Raw genomic sequence first — 23,664 nt, forward strand, 5'->3', positions numbered from 1 at the left:
AGAGGAGATGCTGATTCTAATGTCTCTTGTGGCTTATTTACTGATTAAGAAACCCCTTTTGCCTAACGTGTCTGAAAACATTTTTCTGACACTTGTTAAAATGGTAAAAAGATTTTATTCAAGAATATTGCAATAGGAGCCGTCTCTATTGCAATAGGAAAGAGAGATTGGGCTCAACTCCCAATACAACAGGACAAGTGAAAATTTATAGCCAAGAAGCAGAGTGAGGGGACAGTGGATAGAAAATTACTAAGAAGAGACATAAGAGTAGGAGGATTCTTTTTCAATAAGCTTCCTGCTAAAGGAAGGTCAAACACTTATACATCAAAGGTGGAGAATGAGAGACTTGACCAGATAGCACAGATGATCAGATGTCAATAGCTTAGGGGACTCTCACTAAACCTTAGCAGGATTCTTGTTAAAACTGGGGGCTGGCCGAGTGGCGCATTGGTTAAGACCTGGCTTGGGATGCAAGAGGGCCCTGATTTGGATCCCACATATGAGGGCCAGTGACACTGCCCTCTACAGCTAAGATGCTGAACAATAGCTCAACCTGGAGCTGGGCTGCCATGAGTCACCTGGGACGGCAAGTGGGTTGCCATGGGCTACCGTGTGTAGCCAGCAGCCAGCGTGAGCAGCCAGCCGCTGCTGTGAGCAGCCGTCCAGAAGCCAGTGACTGATCTGCTTTGCCCAGGAAGAGCACAATGATGGTGCCAACTTGGGCCAGTGAAGCAACATCCTCCACAACTAGACTGAAGAACAAAAAGGATAGCAACTTGTCTGTTCCCCTTCCCCCAATTCCCCAATAAAAGTCTTTAAATAAATAAATAATAAAGTCTGTTTAAACAAACAAACAAACAAAAAACTGGGTTAGGCATGCGGAAGACAGGACAAGGCCAAGATGGAGGCCTGAGAGTTTGTCAGTCTCTCCTCTTATTCAAGGAAAGAAGACACATTCTTCTTTCCTCTGAACAATGTAAGTCCATTTCTTATTCAGTCTCCTTTTCTTCATTAAGGACTAGATGAACCATCTGTTGGGACTAGAGGACATTTACTGGATGGTGTATGTCAATTAAGAAGGGGAAATTCTATGAAAAATAAAGAAAAACAAAGATTAATGATTGGAGTGACTATAAATTCAGTTTCTGAGTCTGGAGGGCAGCTAGTCAAGAAGATTTCTAGATGTTGGGCTTGAAGTATCTTTAGACAGTGGGGTGAGGACAGTAGTGGCAATCTGACAGATTTCCTTGCAGTTTGAATGTCTTTGGTGATGGCATAAACATCAGTGTCACAGTCATGGTTACCTCTCAGAGTAGAGCATAGAAGATGTGAAACTTTCAGTAAACTTCCTGAGTGGCCTACACAGTAGCAGGTCCAGGCATGAAGGTTCTTGTCATATGGCTTCACCTTACAAGACAACCTAGAGTCCCAATAAGAATCTGGGCAGTTGGGTTTTAGTTCTCGGTGACATCAAGTTAGGAAAGTGGGAGAAAAGTTGGAAACATTAATTTGGAGAGTTGTGGCCATATAGTGGAGGAAATTAGAAAAATTGAGAATTTGGTAAGCACTGATAAAATGTGCAAGATGGCAGGATCCGGTCCAATTTACAAGTACGTAACAAAATCTCAAAGATAATGAATAGGAGTAGAATCAGATAACCCACAAGGGTGAGCTATAGTTTTACATTGACGCATAAAATTTTTCTCTACACTCACCCTTTTTTCATCAAAATTATCCAAAGTAAGATTATTCTTGTTTACAAAATAAGTCTGGTCATTAGATCTGGCCTATTGTTTATATAAGTGCAGCAACAGTAGTAAATGACTACACAGACCTTTGAAAGTTTACTTTGTTGGGATTTTCCCTAAGATATCTCAATAGACTTTTAAAAGCTTCTCAAGACTAAGAAGCCAAGCCAAGAACTTGCCACCAGGTTTGACCTGCAGTACCTATAGAGCTGGGTGAATTTCACTCTTCTCTGGGTCCTCAAAATCCTCAGCTTCCTGGGCCTGCCAATAAGAGAGATTCTTTGCTCACCTGTAAGGGTGGGAACTCTATAAGCCAGGCACCAGCCCTGTTTTCCCAAGAGGGGTTTGTAAGCATTGATTCCATAAAGTCAACCTTAGTTTCTTAAAATTATCTGGTCATATCTGATTCGATACATATCATTCTCAAATATGAATTCTGTATCATGTAAAAATAAGATACCAAAAGTATATAAACTTCAATTTGTGCTCAGTAATTTACGGTTTAGTGGTTTCTCTTACTTAGAAATGATCTATATATTTAATGAATATTAATTAACTTAGAATAACTCTAAGGTTGCAAATTACCAAAAAGATTTTGGAAACTGTTTTTAGGCAGATATATTTTAACATTAAACAAAGCTAACCATCATATCGGCTTGTTTCCCTGTTAACTATTTTTACACCACACATATGTTAGGCAAGTATCAAAAAAATTACAAAAGCAAAGAAAGATCTAAAAAAAGTTAATTACAAAATTTATGCTCATATTATACTTAACGCTGATAATTCAGAAGACATAGCTCTTTATAGTAAACCAACAATATTAATGATTTTCCTAAATCACATAACTTGAAAAGCATTTGGGTCAGTTTCTATATTTCTGGGAGTTTTAAGAATATTTAATTTATATAAGCATTTATTTATCTCTTTTACACAGAACACAGCTCCTTTATGAGGCTTATAAATTAATTTGGTAATACCATTTAGAGGTAGAAAAATATCACATACACGTAACATGTATATGTAAATATACATACATAAACTTACAGACCAATGCTAATAGAGACCTTATAGATTTCATTCTAAAATTTTAACCATGAGTCAAGTAAACATAGCAATTTTCACATAAAAAAATTCACTCGTTTATATAAAATAGTTGGCTCTCATCTTTGCTCCGCTATATATTTTTACCCAAGTTGTGTTTCCTACAGATGGAACAAGTTAAGGTTACCTGATCAATATGAAAGCTAGTATTTTACCAATATTTGCAGCAGAGACTTTTAAGATGTTCTTTTTCCCTGACATGTAGTTTCTTTTGGGGGACCCTGAGTCTCTTCAGAGCCTCCAGTGGGGCACAGGGGACCTAAAGGTCAAGGAATTATAAGGAAGTGAGGGGCTGGAGTGAGAAGGGAAAAGTCTTGCAGGGTAAATGAAGAGATGAGGAGGTAGGGGCTTGAAGGTATTCATATCAGAAGATTCAAGGGAGCTGAAGGCAAGATGAAAGGTGGCAACAGTAAGGGAGAGGTCATAGGGCAACCAGTTGGGGAAGTCACTGAAGTTCCAAATTATCCTTAGTAAAATCATTCCAAAAAGAAAGGAAGTAGACAGAATTAGCGCCCGGTGGTGGAGCACATAGTCACAGGGGTGTGAGATGGGGTCTCAGCCTACTGAGAAGCTCCCTGCTTCTTAATTCATAGCACCTGGTCTTCTAACCCAGCTTCTAGAGTAGAGGCCTCCAAAAGAGCCAGGAATTTTCCACTCAAGAGTCAGGGTGTCAATCCCTACTCAAAAACATCCAAGAAAACTTCCATCTAGGAAGATGCTTGTTACAACAGGTGTCTCTCAACCACAGAATCCTGGGACCCTGATCCAGCCTTAGAGAATATACTCAGAATCTTAAGAATAAAAATCTGTCTTCACCAGGCTTCAACAGACTGTCATCAGAGCACTGGCTCAGGACTTGGACTCACCGATTGGATCCCTCATCAGTCAGGAATGAAACAAAGGCTTGGGGGTCCTTGATGAAAGATCCAGGTGTCCAATGATGAATTTAATCCTGTTGGAGTCATGGCATCAGAACTGTTAAAGAACCAGCTGGACTCATGTCTGGTCAAGGAGACCACTGCATAGACAGCGTAGAGGCCTGACCACCGCACTGTATTTCTGAAGCTGATGTTGAATAATATTGTATGTCAACTACAATTATATATATACATATGGCCACAGGATGTGGAGTACAGTGTGGGAATGGAGTCAATGGAATTGTAATAGATAAGTATGACTTCGGGGGTGGGAGGGCAGTAGATGGGAGGAGAGGGGTTGTTACTTTATGAAGGGTGAAAACAATAACTAGTGCATTGTTCTGTACACCTGAAATTAATAATAAAATTAAAACAAAATAATAATTGTTAAAGAAAAAATTATGCAGACATTTATTTATTTATTTATTTATTTATTTATTTATTTATTTTAAGATTTTTATTGGGGAATTGGGGGATGGGAACAGTGCTGGGGAATTGGAGGAAGGGGAACAGACAAGTTGCTGTTCTTTTGTTCTTCAGTCTAGTTGTGGAGGATGTTGCTTCACTGGCCCAAGTTGGCATCATCATTGCGCTCTTCCTGGGAGAGGCAGATCAATCGCCGGCTTCTGGATGGCCGCTCACGGCGGCTGCTGGCCTCTCACGCTGGCTGCTGGCTACATACGGTAGCCCATGGCAACCCACTGCAGCAGGGGCTGCAGCCTATGCCATCAACGGTGACTCACAGCAGCCCAGCTCCAGGTTGAGCTGTTGTTCAGCATCTTAGCTGTAGAGGACAGTGTCACTGGCCCTCATATGTGGGATCCGAACCAGGGCCCTCTGGCGTCCCAAGCCAGCTCTTAACCAATGCACCCCTCAGCTGGCCCTGCAGACATTTACTAAAATGGTAAGGAAAACTTTATTGAAGACTATTGCATTGCAGTAGGGGAGAGATTACAACAAAGACAGCTGGGGGTTCACAGGCAATGAGCAAAGTGAGGGGGTTAGTGAATGGAAAATTACTCAGAGGAGACATTAAGAGTAGGGGGATTCTTACCAAACCGACTTAGTAGGGTTTTTGATGTATGTGGGCTGAAGTGATCAGATATCAAGAGTGGAAGATAAAGAATTTGATCAGATATTGAGAGAGAACAGATGTTAAGGGTGGCAGGATTCTTGCTAAACTGACTGGCAGGTTTCTTGCTAAAACTGAGCTAAACAAGCCAAAGATAGATGGGGGCCAAGGTAGAGACCTAAAAGAGAAGGCTCAGATGAGCTGGCCAAAGTTTGGTCAAGGAAAGAGTCTGTCATCTTTATCATTAGTACTATATACTTTTACCTAGTGATTCAGATAGAAAAAGGAAGGGAGGGTGGGAGGGAAGATGGAAGGAAAGGTTCTTAAAATTGCTTTCCAAACTCGGATTATTCTGAGCACTTCCACATATTTGTTTGGGGGAATATAAATTTGGTCTTTTGAAATAACCAAGAGACATTTGGGTTCAAGTTTTAAAAATAAGGAGATGATCCGGCTGGCCAAGTGGCACATTGGTTAACAACTGGCTTGGGACGCCAGAGGACCCCATTTCGAATCCCACATATGAGGGCCAGTGACACTGCCCTCCACAGCTAAGATGCTGAACAACAGCTCAACCTGGAGCTGGGCTGCCTGAGTCGCCGGCAATGGCATAAGCTGCAGCCCCTGTGGCAGTGGGTTGCCATGGGCTACCCTGTAGCCAGCAGCCAGCGTGAGCGGCCAGCAGCTGCTGTGAGCGGCCGTCCGGAAGCCGGCGACTGATCTGCCTCGCCCGGGAAGAGCACATGGTGCCAACTTGGGCCAGTGAAGCAACGTCCTACACAACTAGACAGGAGAACAAAACGACAGCAACTTGTCTGTTCCCCTTCCCCTAATTCCCCAGCGCTGTTCCCATCCCCCAATTCCCCAATTAAAAAATAAATAAATAAATAAGGAGAGGATCAAATTGAATAATATGGTTATAACTATAAGCAATAAGCTGGCGGTTCTTGTGTAGTTTATAAATAGGGTGACCAAACTTGACCCATTTTGCTTGGAACTTCCTCAGTTTTAGGACTGAAAATCTCCCTCAGTTCCAGGTAAACCAGGAAAGTTTATCCAATGCTGTCTCAGTTTTCATTTTGAGAAAACCTTTAATCCTGGACAAACTGAGATGGTTTGTCACCCTAGTTGTAAAAAGAGCTCTGAGGTACTTCTAAAAAAGAAGTTTCAAAAATCATTTTGAGTCATGACAAACTAGGTATCTGGCTTTCAATGTAAGCGTTGTGTTCTTTTTTAAAGCCACCTCATTCATTTAGTCCATATTATGTGGGGAAATAAATATTAGCCTTGACTCCTATTTAGTTAGAATTACATTTACTTAAATAATTCAAATATGATGCCTCTCCACAAATGTTCAGCTGAAGAAAGCTCATTTACCAAATTAAGATATTTGTGTACAATTGTGCATATTTTCTTTTTATATGAATATATCTCCTTATGTTTTGCTACAAAATTCTTACTAGAAAAAAAAAAGACATTCAAATTTGCTGTTCATCCATCTGTAAGCTACGATAAATGTAATATGTGTAATAACCAAAGTGTGTGTGGGGTATGTGTGCGTATGGTCTTCCATGGGAAAACAACCTTCTTTAGTTTCATTTTTGCTAAACCCTAAATCATTTGTGCTTTTACTCATTTAAACCCTACTTCATCTGTACTTTCACTCATTTTCCCAAGGGATGTGTTATTCCTTTAGAAGACTTCTCCCCCTACCCCCACCCCCCCCGTTAGGGCTAGAGATTAATAAAGAACATTGGGTGGCAAAATCTTGCTCAGAAAGCTCTGCTGTTGTTTTGATTAATCAATAACACATATGGTGGCGTTAGATTATCCTTTAAAAATCTATTATATTTCACATGTTCTCCCATTTGGGTGAGGACCTCCCTGTCTAATCAGTGGGGCCTAGGCAGACTGGGAGCAGAATGTGGTAGCTGGAAGTCTGGGACATGTCTGAGGTTCATTGGAACTGAAGAGGTTCAAGAGGAAGCAACTTAGGGAGAGGGTGAATTAAAAACCACTTAATGTTAAAATATCCAAATATGAAGGCAAACTGGGAAAACCACTAAGAAGGTGAGAAACAGAGTATAAAAGTAGAAGCTAGGGTGCCGGCTGGGTGGCACAGTTGATTAAGAACGTGAGCTCTGAGTAACAGAGTCACCAGTTCGGTCCCCACATGGGCCAGTGAGCTGCGCCTGAGCTGCGCCCAAGCTGAGCTGCTGCTGAGCTGGTGAGAGAGCGTGTTCTTGGCAGCAAGGTTGCTGGTTCAACTCCCGCATGGGATGGTGGGCTGCCCTTGCCTCCCCCCTGCAACTAGATTGAAAATGGCGACTGGACTTGGAGCTGAGATGTGCCCTCCACAACTAAGATTGAAGGACAACGGCTTGACTTGGAGTTGATGGGTCTTGGAAAAACACAATGTTCCCTTCCCCAACTCCCCAATAAAATCTTTTAAAAAAAAAAGTAGAAGCTAAAAAAAATGAAAAAAAAAATGTAAGGTAGTTCTCTTGATTTTTTTTTTCTAGGGCACCAGCAGTCTCAGCCTGATGATGGTGGACATTTTATCGAGGGCTTCCTCTTCTTCCCCTTCACACTCCAGTAGACCAGCAGGCTACATTGTCCAGTTTGGGTGGCTGAAAAGCCTTAACATGTCAGGTGGGTTCTGAGTTCGGGTGGGGGAATAGAATGTGTTTGCTTCTCTAACTGGCATCCTTTCTAATAGACAGCTGGCTGTGGCACTGCTGGGAATCCAGAACCTTTCATAAGATCCTCAGGTTCTTCTAACTCAGTTGTCAGCGTAAACTCATGGAGTTCAGGGTTGAGAGCAGCACCTCAATGAGCTGGGCTATTAGGATCTAGTAGAAACAGACTTCATCTCTACTTTTACTAAGAAAAATAGGAACAACCAGACGACAGCTCTGACAATTTCCCATCATCACTTTCACTAATTTTTGCCTTTCCTTCCTTTATGATGGAAGATCTGTCCTGAAGTGGTAAGTCCTCTTAGACTTCATCACTTAATCCCTGGATCTTCTCTCACCTGTTCAAAGACTTTGCTCTTTCCATCATCATCCATTCTCTCCAACATTTCCACATTTCCCCCTCTCTATTATGAACAGTCCCATCAGCATATAAACATGCTATAATATCTCCCATCTTAAAATAAACCTGTCCTCCGTAGAATCTATACTATCCCCTCCTTCTTCTCAGGTCCATTTGCATTGCTGTTTCTAAAATTAGTTGTCAATACTCAAGGTCTATACTTCTCACTTCATAGTCTCTTTTATAGTCTTCTCCAATCATATTTTCTTCCCTACAACTCTACGGAAGCCATTCTGTTCAGGATCACCAATAAGCTCCATCTCTCCAAATCCTCTGAATAATTCCCACTCCTTCTCCCACCTGACCTCTCAGCAGCATTTGACTCAGATGACCACTTGGCTTCCAGGTCAACATACCTTTTCGGTGTTCCTCCTACATCTCTAATTGGCTTCTTCTTAGTCTGCTGGCTCCTTCCTCTTATTCCCAGTTTTTAAATTTGTTTAAACCTCTTCTGTTCCTTAAATACACCCAATCACTTTGGAGGAGATCTTATCCAGCCCCACAGCTTTAAATTCTATCTCCCTGTCAATAACTCCCTGATCTATATATTCTCCAGCTCTGACCTTTCCCCTGACCTCCAGACTTAAGAAACATACCCTGCCACCTATTTTATTGGGTTGTCGGAAAAGTCATGACGCATTTTTGCGATGAAAAACATAGAAAAAATACGTCATGACTTTTCCGACAGCCCAGTACATTTCCATTGCATGTCTAATAAGCATTTCAAACTGAAAACTTTCAAAATAGAACTTGATCTTATCTCCCAACCCTGTTTCTCCCCCCGTTTTCTCCACTGCAGCTACTGGCTTTACCATTCATCCATGCTGTGATCGAAATGTGGCCCCCCAAAATTCGTATGCCAAATTCTAACCCTGAAAGGTGATGGTATTAGTAGGTGGGGCCTTTAGGGGAAACTTAGGTCTTGAGGATGGAGAATTCATGAATGGAATTAGTGCCTTTATAAAAGAACTCCAGGGAGCTCTCTCAGTCCTTCCATGGTGTGAAGACACAATGAGAAGGCATTGGCTGTTAACCAGTAAGAGGACCCTCACCAGAAGGTCACCATCTTAGCTCCACGATCTCAGATTTCCAGCCTCCAGAACTGTGAACAATAAATTCCTATTGTGTACAAGATACCCAATCTGTGATACTTTGTTATAGCAGCCTGAATGGACCAAGACTATGCAGTTGTTTAGGATATAAACTTAAAGTTCATTCTTAGCCACTTTATTCCTCTAACACCTAGATATCATAAAACTACAGCTGAGTGGGCCCCTGTCTGTGCCTGATTATAAATTAATGATGGCTAGGACTGGATGTCCTCAGAATTCCCACCCAGATGATTTCCAGGTTTGGTGCTAGAGTCTTCCCTCATAGTTCTCTAGCTTCCAGGATTGGGAGTGAAATGGTAAACCCAAAGTGCTTAAAAAAGGTGACCTTGGTGCCAACTGAATTTCTACATCTATCTTAGCCACACTAGCTTCTTTGACAAATGATTCATTTTCCCAAGGAGGATGAGCAATTGAATTTTCCAATAGCTAATTTCCCAGAGAAGGAAACCAAAGGGATAGAGGCAGAAGAGCTGGGTCCTCCTGGGGTCTAACATTTCTGACCTCAATGGTTGGCAACATTCATTTGGGTTGGGTTGGGTCAGGTAGGTTAGGGGAAGGTTGGAGGAATTAAACAAGGCTTATTAGAAGGTTGCATCTGCCTCTGACAACCAAGAAAAGCCTCTTTCACTTTTGAGAATGTCGGTTATCAAAACAGCCAAGGAGAAGAAATGTGTAATGAACTGTAATGAATTCCAGAAATTGTTAAATATATGTGATGAACCATGTGGGTTCTTACTCTAGAACCATGAACACTTGAAGTATAATACAGGTATCTTGGCTATACAGATTACAGACCCGGAAGTCTTCCATTTTCTTGGACTTGTACTTTTCGGGGTTGGCCTGCAGGTGGTGCTGTAGCCTGCAGAGGACTGTATGGACAGGGACTGATTAGATGTTAGATCCAGATAAGTATAAATATATTAGGAATTTGTCTGAGTAGATCTTGCATCCTTGATCCCAGATGTGATTTATTCAGCACAAGAAGATGACTAGGGCACTGCACAGGCAAAATGACACCATAATCTGCCAGACTGCTTCTGTCCCATTGATCTCAAATTTCTTAGACCAGTACACTGGAGTATGTACAACCTCCTCTATGTCCAAGCAGGCGATAAGGAAAAAACTGCCTTCTAAATAAATCCCAAATGAACTTCCCATGTGAGGCTGCTAATGCCTTTGAAGAAAGGGCATCTATCTATGACGTAAGAGGCCAGTTCTCTCATGATGCTGGCTCCTACACTCAACAGAGCAGGTTAGCATCCAGGCCCCAACCCATCTCACATTCCACGTCTGCTAAAGCTTGTGAATACAAGTGCTGTCCAAAACTGGCTTGGCAGGAAGTCATGCACATCTGCAGTGGGTCACAAATTCATTCACTCTGCACTTTGATGTGCAAAGAAAATGCAGCTTCTTTATTTCTCCATAACTCATCTCCCCATCCATAGGGAACTGGGAGAAAGGACCCTCAACTTATCTCATTCCGTTCAACTCAGTTCAGCTCAGTAATTCAGACAACCCCTTTATGTGAATTCTCCCGAGTTTCTTTGAGTAAAAGGTTAAGTCTTTCAAACATTCTCTCCATTTTCTTGCTCTCCTTCAAGATAACATCTGTGTGTACTGAGGTTTCTAAGAGTTAGATGACCCATGGCAGCAGAGGTGGTGTTATCTGGATCCTCAGGGGTAGAGTGGAGTGGCTGGATTTTGAGTTCCCTGGGCTGATGATCACTGAAGTAGTTTTTCTGGTGTGGCTTTTTGAGATGAAATACTATCTGTCTCTGGAGTTTGAGTTTCTAGCTTTCTCCAAATTCCAGCTTAGCTACTTCTTTGTTTTGACCAGAGCCCTCTGATGTTTCTCTGTGCTCTCAATACCATGTCTCATCAGGACACATGGGACTTGCTGGGTCACTTGTACACCCAGACCATGGAGGCCCAGGAGGGATGGCTCAAGCTCATCTATTAACTCACCTCCCGCTACACCTCCTCACCATCAGTCCTTGCCAAGGCTTTGGCCTCTGACCTTGCCTCTTCTTTGTCTTCCTTATTTCTTTCATAATCCCTTAGAATTGAAAGGGGCAGTCTTTAGGCAATTCACTTGTCCACGTAATCTCTTCCTTGCAGGCTACAGCAGTGAGCCTCATGGCCTAGCTTTCGTAGGTGAAAAGAACACCTTCTTACACTTAAGAAAAAAATACTGTGATTTGGGGTCTCCCATCCAGTTCTAGATATGCCTTAAATCTGAATTTAAAAAGTTCTTCCTTGGGGCGGCCAGATGGCTCAGTTGGTTAAAGTGCATGCTCTTAACAACAAGGTTGCCAGTTCGACTCCCGCATGGTATGGTGAGCTGCAAACCCTGCAACTAGATTGAAAATGTTGACTAGACTTGGAGCTGAGCTGCGTCCTCCACAACTAAAATTGAAGGACAACAACTTTACTTGGAGCTGGTGGGTCCTGGGAAAAATACACTGTTCCCCAATAAAAAGTTTTTTAAAAATTTTGATTTACAAAAAAAAGAAGAAGAAAATCATTTCTTGACAAAGCCTAACTTGAAGTCTTGACACAGAATCAATACAAAATACAATCAAAGCACCAAAGGTCAGAAATTACTTTGTTGCCGGGCCGAGTGGCTCTGTTGGTTAAGAGCTCGCTCAAGAGTATGAGCTGTGAGCAACAGCGGTTCGAGTCCCGGCCTGAGCTGAGCTGCCGCTGAGCTGCCAACAGGTGGCAGGATGGCTCAGCTAAAAAAAAAAAGAAGAAGAAGAAGAAAGAAATTACTTTGTTGTTCTAGAGCTACACTGCCCAATATGGTAGCAAGTAGCCCCATATGGCTATTTAACTTTAAATTGAAAATAGTTAAGATTAATTAAAATTTAGAAATTCAGTTCCTCAGTCACAGGTGGCTAGTGGCCACTGCATTCATTGGTCAGCAAAGATACAGAATATTAACATCCTTGAAGAAAGCTCTATTGGACAGCTATTGTAGAGGTCTCCTTCTCCCTTTCCTGAAGCACTAAAACGCTTTACTTAAATGGAAGTTTCCCATAAGAAAAAGTTTTGCAGTATGGCACTACATCTGAAAATTTATTTTTAAACAATGACTCCTAATGTTTGTTGCCCTGGACTCCTAAGAAGCTGGGTTAGTCAGTAAGTCCCGCCTACTTCTTCAAGTGTCAGTGACAGTCTCTGTTTCTCCTCAGGAGAAGCTACAAAGTTGTGAAGCCTAGTGCAAAATAAAGTTTTTGAAATTTTATTCCGAAGTTATTAAAAAATCCAAGACAGCAACAACAGAATATTAACCCAAGTACTAGCGTTTCTGAGCGTGGGGCCAGGGGAGCTGCATAGGTCTCACACTCATAAAGCCAAGGCTGGCTTTGTTCTAAGAAATCATACCTAAAAGAGAAATCAAGGCAGCTCTCCAGGCTCACTGGAGAATTTACTCACCAGTGGCAATGCCAGGGCCCACAGCTGCGCTAATGATGGCCAAGCTCAGATGTTCACTCAGACAGCTGCCCAGGGAATGCCTGTGGCTGACAGGAGCCACCCAGCCAGAAAGCAGTGATAGGAAACAAGGACCCCAAGATGTGTTGGAAAGCCCAATGCTGGAAGGCCTGGGCATGTCAGCTGCTTCCGGCTGGGTACGTTTCCATCACAGGCAGGGGCATGGCCAGCCACGAAGGCTGAGATCTGTCAGGGCCATCATTTCAGAAACTGCTGGAGGACGAAGGAAAGGCAGCGCATCCAGGAACTTTGGCTCAGGGAAGTATGTCCAGTTTTCCTACTTGGACCATGGTGTTAACAAAGCATGCTGTCCAGGAGATTGTGCACCGGGGAGGGCTTACCTGCCTCATCTGAGAGACAAGGGCATTTGAGGAAAGGCCACAACAATAGCCACTCAGAGCTTCAAAATGAATCATCACTGCCAAGGAGCAAGACAGGGAAAAGGAATCTACTTACAATTTTACTAATCGGAAACTGAGGAAAACAGACAAAAACAGAAAAATATGAGGGGGAAGGTGAGACTTGGAACCTGTAAACATTCTTTAAGATAAGTAAATTAACACCCACAGCTTTTGAGAGTGTAGCAGATTGGTACCTACCCATGGAAATGCTGGTTACAATGCAATAAAAAATATTTTTTTACATAAACAGCTGAGTTCAAAGGGAAAAAAAGGTTTCAGAATGAAGAGACAAAACAAAGCAAAAGTGGGTTCAGTCTGAGTTGACCACCTGATTCATTTGATGCTCTACATAGTTCTTGTTCAGGGTTCTCTTCAGGTGCCCTTGTATCTCATAGTGACCCCTGGCCTTGGGCAGACAAGTCCTGGCCCTGTGCCCAGGCCGGGTTCTTGGCCACCTTCTCTGTTCAAGTTCAGAAGCTGCATGAAGGATCTCCCTGAGCTCCCTGGGACACAGATTCTGTGGACCTAAGAATATCCTTGGAGAAAACCCCTTAAAGAGCCACCCCTGCCATGAAAAGAGAAGTAGAAAAGTCTAGCCTCCACAGCTTGGGAAAATAGTATGAAAACTTGGGGTTTTAATTTCTCATGGGGCTTATTTTGTTTTAATTCCAACCCTAGGCAGATAGCAAACATCCAGTACAGAGGAAAGGGGAAAATAAATTTAAAAACTATATCAATCTAATAGAAAGTAGAAAAGGAGAAAAAAAGAATCAAAGTTAAAGAACAGTAAAGAGAAAATACAATGCAAATGGTAGACATAAGTCCAAATGGATCAATAATCAAAGTACATGTAAATATTACCATATTGAACTTGCCTATTAAAAGACATTCTCAGAAGGATTTTTAAAACTTCAACCATGTACTGCTTATAAGAGACACGCCTAAAATATGAATGCAGGGAGGTCATTATGAAAACAGATATAAACAAAATAAAATTTAGTACTAGAAAAATAGTAATAAAAATTAAACTCATTTAACAATATCAATTTTTAAAACTTTAAGACAAAAAGAGAACCATTACATAAGGTCACAAAAAGAAACATTAATTCACATTGAAGAACTAGTATTTTGGAACCGTGTGTGTGTGTGTGTGTGTGTGTGTGTGTGTGTGTGTGTGTGTGTGTGTGTGTAAATCTATAATTGTAGTTGTAGGACATGTAAACAACATAAGTAATCCTATACCCAAATTATAAGAAATACATTCTTTCCAGCACACTTGAAACATTTTTAAAAACTGACTATAACTCAAAATGTAAATTTCAAAAAATACCAATGACCCCCAAATCATATAAAACATGTTCTCTGACAAAATCATTAGAATAGTTACACTGCCCTTTTCATTATTTAAAAACTTCTAAATAATAATTAAGAGAGAAAAATTAATGGAAATTACCAAATGTTTAACACTGCTCAGACAATGAAAACTCTAGTATCAAAATGTGTGGTATACAGTTTAAGCAGTATTTAGAAGGAAATTCAGAGCTTCAAATTCATATAACAGAAGAGAAAGAAGCATATACCTCAAACAAAGGTCAGAACAGAGAAAGTAGAAGGAAAAAAGTAAAAAAGAAGAGAAATAGATGAAAGGGGAAAAATCATTCAGGAACCAATAGATCCAAAGAGCTAGTTCTTTCAGAATAGTAATAAAATGGGCAAACCTGGCAAAACTGATTGAAGGGAAAATGTGGGGGAAGACGGACATGACCATAAATAAAAGTCAAGATTATTAAAAGTACTAGAGAATACAATGAATGTCATCACACTAATAAATTTGACAGTTTAATGAAATGCACAGTTCTGTAGAAATATAAAAATCACTAAAGCTGACTTGAAAAAAGAAATGGCAATCTGTATACTTATTTATATCCATTAAATAAATTGAATCTTTAATTTTAAGAAATTGTACCCATAAAAAAGCACCATGCCAACTAAGTGCTTACTCAAAATCTTCAAAGTTTATTTCCTGCATTGGACAAATTTTTCAGTGAAGACAAAAATAGAAAAGCTCCTTGCTTCATTTTATGAGATAAATATATTTGTGATATTCAAACTAACAAAGACACATGAGAAAAGAAAAGCTGATTATCCTCACTTTCAAACACATGTGCACACATATTTTAAAAATTAGCTATCTGAATTACGCAATGCATTAAAACACATCACAATAGACAAGGCACAAAGCAAATATAATAAAATGCTAACTGCAGAATCTGAGTGGTGGATAAATGGGTATTTATTGTACAAACAAACATTTCTGTATGCTTAAAATTTTTCATATTAAAACCTTGGGAAAAGAAAGAAATAATAATCTTTGTACATCTGCAACCTCTAAAAACATATCATGACAGAATCCCAAGAATGGTTGGACATTAAAAATCTACCAATGTATGGGTTGCGACCACCCGCTGCTGGGATTGAACTCAGGGTCTTGAGCTGAGCTGCTGCCGAGATGGCTCAGTGGATAGAATGTACGCTCTTAACAGCAAGGTTGCCGGTTTGACTCCCATATTAAAAAAATAAATAAAAAATCTACCAATGTAATTCATCTCAGTACAGATGAGCAATTTGTAAAAGTACAGTTTATGAAAAAAAATATTAGGAAACTGGGATTAAACTACAACTTCATTATCTTGATAAAGAGTGTTGTAGAATTGGGGTTGGCTGTGAGTGGCAGAAAACTCCAAACTACATAGAATTTTATTGGTATAACATTAGAAGTGTGTTCTTTAGAGTCAGGAACAAGTCAAGGGGACCTGTTATCACAGCTTCTGTTAAACACTGGATGGAGTCCCAGCCAGGGCAATACTTTTAAAAAGAATAAGAATTAGAAATAAGGAAAGAAAATTTATTTGCAGACTATTGGATTATTTACACATGAATTGCAAGAGAATTTGTGGGAAAATAATTCAAACCAATAGGAGAATTCAGCATTCTGGATACATGCTTTCTGGATACATGTAAGAGAAAAATACACACACACACACACACACACACACAAACACACGTGTGTGTGTGTGTATATATACATGTATATACATATATACATATATATTCTATCATTTACAGTAGATACTTAGGCAAAAACTAATGAAATACATGAAAGACCTATTTCAGGAAAATTACAAAAATTACATAAAACATGCAATGGATAAATGATGAGACACTGCAAGACTGAAAGATACTGTTAAATCTTGTAGATCTCCCCATGAATTTATAATGGCTCTATGAATCATTGTAATTCCAGCCAGAATCCCAACAAGAATTTTAGTTCATGTGGAAGATTAAAGAGACAAAACTAGCACAGAAAAAAATTTTTTTTTTATTTTTTTATTGAGGAATTGGGGGGATGGGAACAGCGCTGGGGAATTGGGGGAAGGGGAACAGACAAGTTGCTGTCCTTTTGTTCTTCAGTCTATTTGTGGAGGACATTGCTTCACTGGCCCAAGTTGGTATTATCATTGCGCTCTTCCCGGATGAGGCAGATCGGTCGCTGGCTTCTGGACTGCCGCTCACTGCGGCTGCTCACGCTGGCTGCTGGCTACACACGGTAGCCCATGGCAACCCACTGCCACAGAGGCTGCAGCCTACACCGTCTCGGGCGACTCATGGCAGCCCAGCTCCAGGTTGAGCTGTTGTTCAGCATCTTAGCTGTGGAGGGCAGTGTCACTGGCCCTCATATGTGGGATCCGAACCAGGGCCCTCTGGCATCCCAAGCCAGTTCTTAACCATCGCGCCACTCGGCCGGCCCAGAAATTTTTGAAAAAGAACACTACGGAGTAGAGATTTGCTCTAGTAGGCTAATTATAAGGCTATAGTTATTTGAACAGTGTGGTATTGGGGCAAGGATTAAAAATAGGTCAAAAAACAGAATGAACAGAGTAAGTCCATACTAACCCATACGCATATATGGAAACTTGATATGAACAGAGATGGCTTGACATATAAGCAGGAGTGATAACCATTAGATAAATGATGTTAAGACATATACAGGGGAAATTTTTTTTTATCTCCACTTCATGCCAAAACAAAAAATACATCCCACACCAATTAAAAACTTAAATGTATGGGGGAAATCTTTAAAGTTAAAATGAAAGTATCAGAGAATGTCTTCATTACATTTCTTTAGGTTTTTTAAACAAAACATCGAAAGCACAAATGATTACAGTGAGAATTGGAATATATTAAAGTATTAAAATTCCATTAGACAAAAGATATCATAAACAGTAAAAATGCTAGTCTCAGACTGGGAGAAGTTAATTATAATACAAATCACTGGGTATTAGTATCCAGAATAAAAAGATCCCTATAAATCAATAAGGAAAAAGAAGTTAATATGGTAGAAAAGTTGTCAAAGGTTTTAATTGGTAATTATGAGAAGGAATTAAGTAGCCCAAAAACATAAGAAAATATATCTTCGGTAACAAATACAAATTAAAACCATAATGAGACATTATTTCATACTTATCAGATTGGCAACATTTTAAAACTCTAAGAAGCCCAAGTCTTGGTAAGAACGTGGCAAAATAAAGAATTTTTTTTCTTTTTTTAAACATGGCTGGTGTGAATGTGTATTGTTAAAAACCACAGAGGAAAACAATGTTGCAATATCATATGAAGTTGGTGAGCACATACCCTGTGTCCTAGCAATTCTACTTCTGGGTATAGATATCCTAAGAAGATACGAATAGAATGTTTATTGTCACATTGTTTTTCACAGTAAAAACAAAAAACAGACAAACAAAAAAACCTGGAAATAACCTAAACATTCAAAAAGAGAATTGTGAACAAATAAATGGTGCCAAAGTCACACAATGAAATATGAAATATGTATGTACTAAACATATAAAACCCAGGCAGGAAGGATACATGCTCATTTCAGGATAGTGAGTACCTGTGGGCAGAGAGCAAAGGACTTAGGCAGTGGAGGCTGTGGTTAAAATGTATCTGTAATGTTGAAATAAAATAAAAACCCTAAAGCCCTTATGGCAAGATGTCAACATTTATTAAATCTGTTAAAAACAAGGAAACTGGCTCATATGTACAGACTGATAAGGAATGCTTTCCAGGGTATATTGCTAAGGACAAGAGGAAGCTTCGGAAGAATATGGCAAGTGGACTACCATGTATGTAAAAACTAAAAGGTAGGATCAGCTTGTGTTGAATATTTTTGAATGATACAGATTGACAACAATGATGGCCTCTAAGCGGGAGGAGACTAGGGACTGGTTGTGGGAAACAGACCTGTGTTATGTATCTTTTTCAACTATCAGTCTGCTTGTATCACTTGCATATGCAGTAATACCTTGGTTTGCGAGCATAATTCGTTCCGGAAACAAACTACTCATACTGCAAGACATCATTCGTTTACCACATTAAAATGTACAGTAAAACCTTGGACTGCAAGTAACTTGGTTTGCTAGTGTTCTGCAAGACAAGCAAACATTTCTAATACATTTTAACATGGTAAACGAGCTATGTCTTGCAATATGAGTAGTTTATTTACAGAATGAATTATGGTCACAAACCAGGGTATTACTATATTAGAAATGTTTGCTCATTTTACAGAACATTCGCAAGCCATGTTACTCGCAATCCAAGGTTTTACTGTATTTTCTCAAAAGTAAAACATTAAAACAAAAAAAATTTAATTGGGCTGGCAGTGAGGCACATTGATTAAGAGTTGGCTTGGGAGTACCAGCTCTGAGCACCAGGGCCGTGGTTCGGATCCCACATGAGGGCCAGTGACACTGTGCACTCTACAGCTAAGATGGTGAACAACAGCTCAACCTGGAGCTGGGCTGCCGTGAGTCACCAGCAATGGCGTAGGCTGCAATGGGGCTGCAGTGGGCTGCCGTGAGCTATGTGAGTGGCTAGCAGCCAGAGTGAGCAGCCGGCAGCTGGCATGAGCTGCCATGAGCCTCCGTGAGCAGCTGTCCAGTGGCCGGCAACCAATTGCCTCACCCAGGAAAAGCACAATGATAATACCAACATGGGCCAGTGAAGCAACGTCCTCCACAACTAGACTGAAGAACAAAAGGACAGCAACTTATCTGTTCCCCATCTCCAATTCCCCAACGCTGTTCCCCTCTCCCAATTCCCTAATAAAATCATTTAAAATAATAATAATAATTTAATTAACATGATTCCTACCCAACAATGCACTTAGAACCAAAATTACTATTTTAAGAAATATTTTGCATGAAAATATAAATATATCCTTATGTTTGCCATCTTCCCAAATGACTGATTTTTCCAAAGAGTCCTTGATAACAAGCTCTTTATGATTAGTTACAGAGAAACATACACCCTTCCTGCTGCATCTGCTTTAACTGTGCATCTATTTATATGGGATGACGGATACTTTCCCTCATAAATCTTACCATTTCCCCTGCTAAGGAACTGAGTGCTGACTAAATGGTTGATGACACATGGGAGTTATTCCTACATTTTCCGCACAGTGAGACAAATCAATGCAATACCGCGTTCTTCTGTTATAAACACCAACAGCTTTGGGGCCTGTCAGGGAGGGGGACAGGTGTACCATGAATCCTTAGTTTCTAGACTTTCCTGCCAGAGACAGCCAGAAGCAATTTGAGATCAAAAGCAGGATTTGGAGTTTCTAACCCGAGGCGTTTTATTTCCATTAGCTAATTCACAATCCAGAGAGCCCCAATACTGCCAGATCTAGAACTCAACCACTTCAAACAGTGATCTTTCCTCTTACATTTTGCACTGAGTTTCTAAAACTTGTTTTTAGGTTGTTTAAAGGCAGATTACCTGAGCAGAGTAGTAGTTTCAAATCTTTTAGCTTTGGACCACTTGAGGAAACAAACAATCCCAAAGAACTGACTCTCACTGCCTTCTGTGACCCCACGCTGGGACCCAGGCGTGGAAAGTGCCAGGATCTGTTTTTTTTCCACTCTGTAGGTATCATAAAGGCAGGAGAAAGACGCAGAGCAAAGGGGGGAAAGAGGAAAGAGGATCACAGTCATCTCTTTTTCGTGTCTTTCATTTCACAACTTCTTCCTTCCTATGCCTGCTGGTGTGCTCCCTTGCCTTGCTCTGGAGCCAAAAGACAGGTCAACTTCACTGCTTCTTATCCAAGTTGGCAGAGGTGGTGGCAGCAGGGTGGTAACTCTGCCCGATGTTCTCAAGCTGCAGTTGGGATCTGTCCAACAGCAAAGTCACTCAGTAAACAGTTCTCTGTTTTCTCTTTTCCTTGAGTTGGCTGGAATGCCTCTCGGCCCTAGTACCACCCACTCTTTAATTCAAACCAAACCCACAGGCCAGAAACTTCACAGATCACCCTATCTTAAAACAGGCATTTGCTGGGGACCAAAATACCATTGACAAAATCATTGAGATGGCTACATTATTTCAATTCCAAGTCCTATAGATGTCCTTTAGATGGTTTGGTTTTTCTGTTTTTAATATTCTTTGTACACCATTCAGTTAAAAATTCAAGAACTTTATTAAATGTCTCTTTGTGCCTGGCTTTGTGCTGGGGTAGGGTGAGGTAGGGAAGATGAACAAATGCTGCATGTAACAGTTCCTTATTTTAAAATGTTTACAAACTAATTGGGGAGAGAAAAGTCAATATGAAACAAAGAATATCTCAAGACAAAATATCTTTAAACTCCAAAAGCAAGGGGGTAAATATCAAAGACCTGGAGAGGTTAGGAAAAGCTTTAAGAAAGATATTAGACTGGAGCTGGGGTTTTAAGAGGGTTGGGAAGGGCTTTCTAGGTGTGACAGGTTGATCAAGAACTCAGAGGCTTGTCTCAGAAGAGGAGATTGTGGAACTGTCAGAGACCAGTCTAATAAAGTAACTCTGATACCCAGAAAACAGGTAAACAAACAAACAAAACAACGGGGCAAAGATAGATTAGTAAATTAGTTTAGAATTACTTATCTTGCTCATATTGACTCCTAGAGATTAAAGGGACCTCATGGATCATGTCCCCCATCTTCGGCCTTCATTTTACAGATGAGAACACCGGGGATTAGAGTGGTAAAGCGATTTCACCATATCAAGTAACAAATTAGTGCCAAAGCGGAAATTCAACTCCAGGGCTTCTGACTCCTAGTGCATCACACTCTGCCTCAAACCACCACGCTATTATGCTCAGATGACTCAAGGCCAATTGAGACCACTGACATACCAACAGTAACAAGACAAGTTCCAAAATAGAGGACTGTAGAAGAAAGAAGGCTCATTTTGCACACAGATACTTGGGATATTTCTAAATTTTTATTTTCATGAATTGTAGTATTTATTGCATCATGTTTCACCTCCTCTGCTTGACATTCAATCTCTTCCATAACATGGCCCTGCCTGGGCCTTTTTGTCCTTATTTCCCAACACGCCCCACTATGAAGCCTCTGCTCCAGCCAGATATCATGGTCTACAGTCCTCAGCTTTAGCCAGGCTCATCTTTACCTCTGGGACAGTGATCCTGTCATTTCCCTTCTCTAAGGTTTTTTTCCCCCAAATTCAACACAGACATAAAAACCAGGGCTCAGATAGGATCTTGAGCTACCTCAAGTCTTCCCTATACTCCTACTTAGTTGAATGCAAGCCAATTCATTTCAATGAAATTTTACGGAGGACCTGCTGTGTGCCGGGCACTTCTTCTAGGCACTTGGGATTCCAAAATAAGTAAAGCATAGGTGCTGTCCCCAAAGTGCTAAGAGTCTAGAAGGGGAATGTAGACATGAAAGCAAATCACTACCACCCAGAATCACAGACATAGCTACAAAAGACAGAGATAGCACAACCTAGAAGATGGAAAGGGAGACTTTACGGAGAGGGTGATGTCTGAGGTAGGTTCTCAGGTAGGTTAACAGATGACTGGGAGTTTATCAGCGGCCAAGTTGGGGGAAAGGGAAGGAAAAAGGCTATTCTAGGCAGTGAAGACTGGATGTGGAAATTCACAGCATTTGGTAACTTTGGCTTTGTTTTGCTTTGTTTACTAAACCAGGTTTGGGTTTGGTACTAGGATTAGGTTTGCCTTCAAAACAGTGTGCAAATAAAAGGGCAAGGGGAGATAAGACAAGAGAGGTAGGTGGTCAGGGTTCCTCATCAGGCTACAGAGCCTCAACTGCAACCTATACATGATGAAGAGCTATTAAAGACATTTTAAGTGTCACATATTTGGGTGGGTAGTTCAGAGGAATGTGGACCCCACCTTGCATTCAAGCAATTAAGTAAAGCTAAGAAAAGTTATGGAGACAGACCTGGAAGAATAAATAAAATTTCAACACACTGAAATGGAGAAGTCATTATATCATTACTGGAAACAGCAAAGCAGCTATTGAATTGTTATCTGATTGTTCCAGGTATGTCCATTTTTTCTCCTGAGACATCTTACCTAAATTCTTCAAGGACAGGGATTATTTTTCAAGTTTCCTTTTAATAGCTCCAAGTAGCTAACACAGCTCTGGATACACAGTAGGTGTTTGGTCAATTATCAATGACCTTTTGGGATGTGGCAAAAAAAAAAGGGGGAGGGAGAAAGAGGAAAGAAAACCCCTTATATTTGTTCAAGACAGGAGCTTGTTTTTATTCCTAAATCTGTTGCTAAGAATGAAAATTCACAAGGTTTTATAAATTCGTATTTGAAATGAAGAGGGTGTATATAATTGGAAGCTTATGGTTGTCTAATAAAGGACAGAAGATTCCAATCAAAGCCAAAATTCCATCTCTAAGCAGCCTTTCTCACTGTGTGGGCATCCCAACTGCTAAGTTTGTTTAATAGCTCAAATTAAATGGATGACTGCTTTTGAAGGGCATCTTAGGGACTTGGGACTTAGCTTTGCTTTGGAGCATGTTTCTCTAAGCTCACTGCTGACAAAAGTATTCAGTCTTATCAGAAAGTCAAACCATTTTTAGATATTGGGGAGAATGATAATATGATTTAAATGTTTCATGAAGGACTATATCTACATATTACTGATTTTTTTCTTAGAGAGAAACAAAGGGCACTGGGTTTCACCAATTCTCTTTCCCTGCTCCAAATGTGATCAGGCTCTGGAAAACACCCTGCCAAAAACAATTTTTAAGTGCACATTTTTTTTTGTTGTTCCATAAAGATAAATGTCCTTTTTATGTGTTCAACAGTGCTCATACTGCATTACATATGTTATTTTTAACTCCTAAGTGGTGAAAGGCTGTCATGCAGGGATGATATTCAAAACAGTTAACAATGGTACAGCATGTACACCAGCCATTCAGAACGGACCCCTGAGCAATCTGGATGGGTGCCAGCTAGTTCATCGGACCTGCACATACAAGCTCCATCTCAGCCCTGGTGCACAGCTGCTTTTGCCCATACATTTCCCTTCTGGTAACAGACATACATTTCCTTTGGAGAACTTCCCTACTCCATCTCAAGTGATCTTAGAAAGAAATGGCCATCATGAAACCCCACCATCCCTTGGCCACAAGGCTGAGACATGTGATCCATACTTAACCAGTCAAAAGAGTCCATTCTTTCACCACAGTAATTGATTGAGAAATGGGTGTATGACCCAATTTAGTCCAAGCATAACCCTCCCCAAAACTTTTCCTCTGGAGCTATTTGGGAAGATTTCTCCTATGCTGGAGGTTGCTCAACTTGAAGGATGTGAGCCTGGTGCCTTCATAAAGGAAAAATC

The sequence above is a fragment of the Hipposideros armiger genome, unplaced genomic scaffold, assembly GCF_001890085.2.
Source record: "Hipposideros armiger isolate ML-2016 unplaced genomic scaffold, ASM189008v1 scaffold_12, whole genome shotgun sequence".
Lineage (NCBI taxonomy): Eukaryota > Metazoa > Chordata > Mammalia > Chiroptera > Hipposideridae > Hipposideros > Hipposideros armiger.